The following is a 6,002-nucleotide window of genomic DNA, read 5'->3' as shown; positions in this document are numbered from 1 at the left end:
AAGCTCCCAGGATCCTTCAATTTCTGGGGTAGCTTGTGCTGAATGATGGCAATACATTCCTCGGTTAGTATCACTGTTTCGTTGTTCTTCCAACTTCTCTTTTTCGTTATCAATTCCTTCAAGAACTTGGCATAGAGCGGCATTTGCTCTATTGCTTCAGCAAAGGGTATGTTAATCTGCAGTTTCTTGAAGATTTCTAGAAACCTTGAGAATTAGCTGTCATCCCCCTTTTTCCTCAATTGCTGAGGATCTGGGACTCTTGGAACATATGGCTTTAGCTCTTCTCCCCTTTTACGTGAATTGGAGATGGGAACTTGAACTTCCTCTTGTTCCTCCTTCCTTTCAGTTGAGTCCCCCTCTTGTGGTTTCTTGGAGGTCTCCTTCAACTCCTTACCACTTCTGAGGGTGATAGCTTGACACTCCTCCCTTGGGCTTGGCTCAATGTTGCTACCAAGGTTATGAACAGGAGTTTGCTGGAGTAGGTAACCAACTTGTGTCTCAAGTTTTTTGATGGCAGCCTCTTGATTCTGCATGTTGGATCGCACCTCTTCTCGGAACATCTTACTGTCTTGAATCTCCTTACATATGCTCTCGAGTAGGGTCTCAATCTTTGAGAGTCTATCCTCGGATGGTGATGGTGAGTTGAGATTGGAGGGATGAGAATGGCTAGTTTGGTTTTGATATGGATGTTGAAAAGGGTTGTTAAGTGGGTGCTGATATGGTCTCTGTGTGGCATGTTGGTGAGTTGTGTTGTTGGGGTTTGGACGTCTCTGATCTTGGCCTTGGCCTTGTTGATTTCCCCATCCAAAGTTTGGGTGGTTTCTCCAACCAGGATTATATGTTTTGGAGTATGGGTCATGGTTCTGCCTAGGTGAACTCCCAATGTAGTTGGCTTGTTCTTGATCACCCTCTGCTTCTTCATTCACTCCTTCTTAGGTTGCTGCTGAAGTGGTGATTGCTGCTACTTGATTCCTCTCCATCTTCTTGGTGAGGTCAGCTAATTGCTTGGTAATCATCTTGTTTTGAGCTAGCAGTGCATCCACATTGTTCAGCTCCATCACTCCTCTAGTATTTCCTCTTTCAGAAGCATAGAAGTAGTCATTCTCTGCTACAGTCTCAATGACATCTATGGCTTCTTCAATGGTCTTCTTCTTGTTCAGAGACCCCCGGATGAGTGGTCTACTGCCTTCTTTGATTCATACGAAAGGCCTTCATAGAAGATGTGCAACTGCACCCATTCATTGAATATATCTGGCGGGCATCTTCTTGTCAAGTCTTTAAACCTCTCCCATGCTTCATATAGAGTCTCACCATCCTACTGCCTGAATGTTTGTACCTCAGCTCTTAACCTGTTGATCCGTTGAGGAGGATAGAATCTTGCCAAGAACTTGTTCACCACATCTTTCCAAGTTGCTAAACTCTCCTTTGGAAAGGATTCCAGCCATTTAGATGCTTTGTCCTTGAGTGAGAAGGGAAACAGAAGTAGTCTATAGGTGTCAGGATGAACACCATTAGAGTTCACAGTGTCGCATATCCTCAGGAAGGTGGTTAGATGTTGATTGGGGTCTTCTTGGACACTTCCTCCGAATGAACAATTGTTCTGAACAAGGGTGATGAGCTGTGGCTTTAGTTCAAAGTTGTTGGCATGTATGGTTGGCCTTTGGATGCTACTTCCACAGTTTTCTGGATTTGGGTTGATGTAAGAACCCAGAACTCTTCTCTCTTGTCCAGCCTGATGCGCTGGACCTTCTCTGCCATGGTTGTGAGCCTCTTCTTCATGATGGTTCTCCATATTCTCCTCCATGTCTGGTTCAAAGTACTCTTCCTCTTCCTCAGCACCAACTACTCTCTTTCCTCTTGCTTCCCTCCTCAATCTAAGGAAGGTCCTCTCAGGTTCAGAATCAAAGGAAGTTGAAGCCCCGCTTCTTCTACCTGTCATACAACCAACAAAGCAAAAGCAAGAGAGATAGATGCAGACAGTAATTTCTACAGTAATGCTGTTAGTGTAAGTGATGCAATATATCAAACAGTTAGTGGGTTAGTGACTGAATTGCAAACAACTAAGAAAATGGGTAGGGGAAAGGGAAGAAAATAGCTAAACAGAAAGTAAATTACTCAAATGAACTTAAATCAAACAAAATAAAAACAAATGCTCAATCTAGTTATCCACCAATTTAATCATTGTTGATACAAAATCAATCCCGGTAACGGCGCCATAAACTTGATGCACGGAAACTTGTCGCTCAACAAATTTCCTTCGGTAAGTATACCGAATTATCGTCAAGTAAAAATTCACAGTAGAGTGAGGTCGAATCCCATAGGGATTGATTGGTCAAGCAACTTTAATTGGAAGAATGTTCTAGTTGAGCTAAGCAGAAAGTGAGTTGAGAATTGCAGGAAATTAAATGGTGGGAAAGTAAATAGCAGAAAATAAATGACGGGAAGTAAATTACAGAATCTTAAATGGGGAAGGGAAGTTTAGCATGAAAGTAAATGGCAATAAGTAAAGAGAATGGGTAAGATCAGAAATGGGGAATTCATTGGGCTTAGGAGATGTTGCATTCTCCGGATCAAGTTCATTTTCATCTCTTCCTCAATCAATGCATTCATTGATCTCCCTGGCAATCTTAAGTGATTGAATTCCAATTCCTTGGTAATTCAATCTCTCAAATCAGATCAATAGCCAATTCCTTGGTCTAATTGCTCATGAGAAGAGATGAAGTGTGGTCACTGATTATACCACAGATATTTCCAAATCAAAGTATTGGGAGAAATATATGTCACCATATCCGCCCAAACTCCAATTTGGTCCAACATGAGAAAACATTTCTAGCATGATCTCTTCATCCCTTTTCCAAGGTTCAGAAGAGATCCAAGTATGAATAGCTTCTTTCCAAGATAACTACTCAATTAGATGAAGATTGAAAGCTTTCTAGTAAAATCAAGAGAAAAGAAAGAAGAAGGATTATGAAAACTATTATTGATTCATCAAATTACAACAAAGCTCCCTAACCCAATGAAAGGGGTTTAGTTGTTCACAGCTCTGGGAATGGAAAGCAAAGGTGGAGAGTACATCTGAAAGTTAAACTAGAAGTGCAGAGAAAGTAAAATACAGAGAGTAATTCTAATAATGCCCCAAAAGCTCCCCTCTCTAGTTCAAAGCTACTCCTATATATACTATCTTCTGATCTTCCAGTTGATTCTTTAAGTCTTGGATTGGGCCTTTGGATCTTGAGTTGAAGCAGTTATCTTCTTCAGTGGGCTCAGCTTTACTTGCAGAGAAAGTGTGAAGTAGGCAGGGACTTTAGCTTAGGGCTTAATGGTGTTAACGTTAAGTGAAAATGTGGGGTTGAGAACGTTAGTGACAATCACCTTTTCACTAACGTTCCTAACCAAAGTGGTCCACGTTAACTTCAACGTTAGTGGCACTAACGTGACACTAATGTTGACCCTTGGCCCTTCACAAACGTTACTGGGTTTACCTTTTCAATAACGTTGAGAGTACCCTTTCTCCCTACGTTAGAGTTCACGTTAGAATAGTTAACGTGGCTTTAACGTAGGCTTGCCAAATCTTCGAGAGCGTTAGTGACATTTACCTTTGTCACTAACGCTTCAGAACGCCCTTACTTCCTACGTTAGAGTTCACGTTAACTAGGTTAACGTGACTTCTAACGTGGTATTGATAGCCATCTCCAACGTTAGTGACAAAGGTGAGTGTCACTAACGTTGGCTCATCATCCCTCTTCTCCACGTTAGCTTCCACGTTAATGTAATTAACATGGCAACTAATGTGGCTCATAGTGGCTCAATCCAACGTTAGTGACAAAGGTGAGTGTCACTAACGTTGGTGATTCTTGCTCCCTCCATGTTAGAGTCCACGTTAACTAGGTTAACGTGGCTTTTAACGTAGCCAATATGGGCTTAGTCCAACGTTAGTTACAAAGGTGAGTGTCACTAACGTTGGCATCATCTTCTTCTTCCACGTTAGAGCTCACGTTAACTAAGTTAACGTGGCAATTGCCCTTTTGGAACGTTAGTGGCACTTACTTTTACCACTAACTTGGAGTTCTACTTCTCTTCCACGTTAGCTTCCACGTTAACATAGTTAACGTGGCAACTAACGTGGGCTATGATGGCTCACGAAAGCGTTATTAGCAATCACTTTTCTCATTAACGTTGCAAGCTAGCCTTCATTCCACGTTAGTGGTCACGTTAGCTAGACTAACGTGGCTGCTAACGTGGTTCTTCCTTGCTTCCTTTATCCTGAAATCAAGCAATAAAGTGCATCAAAGCTCTGATCCAAGTTATGAGACATGCTTCATTCAATTTGTCATTTAATTCATGCATAATTCTCATGAAATCATCTAAAACTCACAATGTTTGCTTGAATCAAGATGTAAGTGATTTTTACCCAAAACTTGCTTAATTCTAAGAAAATGCATGAAACTACCTTAAAACCATAAAGAAAAGGTCAGTGAAACTGGCAAAATACCTGGTATCAGTAGCTCAGAGAAAGGAATCCTGGAAGTTGACACTCTAATGCATATTGGCTCAGAACAAGATCTTGACCCAACAGGTCAATATAATCTCTCAACACTTGACTAGAGTGCAAGCTGCAGCTAGCAGCACTCAAGACACCTCCTATGATGGAGATGCCTATGATCCAGATCAACCCATTATGGAGGAGGTGAATTACTCGGAGAACTGATGCACCACTATTTTGTGGTTGATGAGCGGATAATTTATACGCTTTTTGGCATTGTTTTTAGTATGTTTTTAGTAGAATCTGGCTACTTTTAGGGATGTTTTCAATTAGTTTTTATGTTAAATTCACATTTCTGGACTTTACTATGAGTTTGTGTGTTTTCTATGATTTCAGGTATTTCTGGCTGAAATTGAGGGACTTGAGCAAAAATCAGATTCAGAGGTTGAAGAAGGACTGCTGATGCTATTGGATTCTGACCTCCCTGCACTCAAATGGATTTTCTGGATCTACAAAACTTAAAATGGCGCGCTTTCCAATTACGTTGGAAAGTAGACATCAGGGATTTCCAGCAATATATAATAGTCCATACTTTACCCAAGTTTATACGACGCAACTGGCGTTCAACGCCAGCTCTCTGCCCAAATTCTGGCGTCCAGCGCTAGAAACAAGTTGCAAAGTGGAGTTCAACGCTCAAAATGGCACAAAAGTTGGCGTTCAACTCAAGAATGACCTCTCCACGTGTAGACTTCAAGATCAGCCCAAGCACACACCATGTGGGCCCCGGAAGTGGATTTATGCATCAATTACTTACTTCTGTAAACCTAGTAGCTAAATTATTATAAATAAGACTTTTTACTATTGTATTGGACATCTCATGACATTTTAGATCTGAATTTTGTACTCTTTGACGCTAGTCTCTAACTCCATGTTGGTGGAGCCTGCTTGTCTCGATGAATTGCAATATTCTGTTTTCATTCAAACATCGTGTCCTATCTAGATATCCATTCGCCCACTATGGAAGGGATGATCATGACACTCATCACCTTCCCTCAATCCATGAACGGTGTGTCTGACAATCACTTCGTTCTACATCAGATTGAATGAATATCTCTTTAGATTCTCTAATCAGAATCTCCGTGGTATAAAGCTAGATTGATGGCGGCATTCAAGAGAATCCGGAAGTCTAAACTTGTCTGTGGTATTCCCGAGTAGGATTCTGGGATTGGATGGCTGTGACGAACTTCAAACTCGTGAGTGCGGGCGTAGTGACAGACGCAAAAGGATAGTAAATTCCTATTCCGGTACGCCTGGAACCACAGATGATTAGCCGTGCGGTGACAGCGCCTGACCTTTTCACTGGAAGGATGGATGTAGCCGTTGACAACGGTGATCCACCTACACACAGCTTGCCATAGGAGGACGTGCGTGCTGAATCAGAGGACAGAGGAAAGCAGAGATTCTGAAGACAAAGCATCTCCAAAACTCCAGCTATTATCCATTACTGCATAACAAGTAA

At 41.6% G+C, this 6,002-nt stretch overlaps 1 non-coding gene across 1 annotated transcript; it reads left to right on the top strand.

The window, feature by feature from the left end:
- The first annotated feature begins 1,244 nt into the window (after positions 1-1,244).
- On the top strand, positions 1,245-1,351 carry LOC112739849 (small nucleolar RNA R71). The gene has a single exon (XR_003170784.1). It is a non-coding gene; the product is annotated as a small nucleolar RNA R71 (small nucleolar RNA).
- Positions 1,352-6,002: the final 4,651 nt, after the last annotated feature.

This window comes from Arachis hypogaea, chromosome 13 (assembly GCF_003086295.3).
Source record: "Arachis hypogaea cultivar Tifrunner chromosome 13, arahy.Tifrunner.gnm2.J5K5, whole genome shotgun sequence".
Lineage (NCBI taxonomy): Eukaryota > Viridiplantae > Streptophyta > Magnoliopsida > Fabales > Fabaceae > Arachis > Arachis hypogaea.
This window is presented reverse-complemented; position numbering and strand designations above follow the sequence as displayed.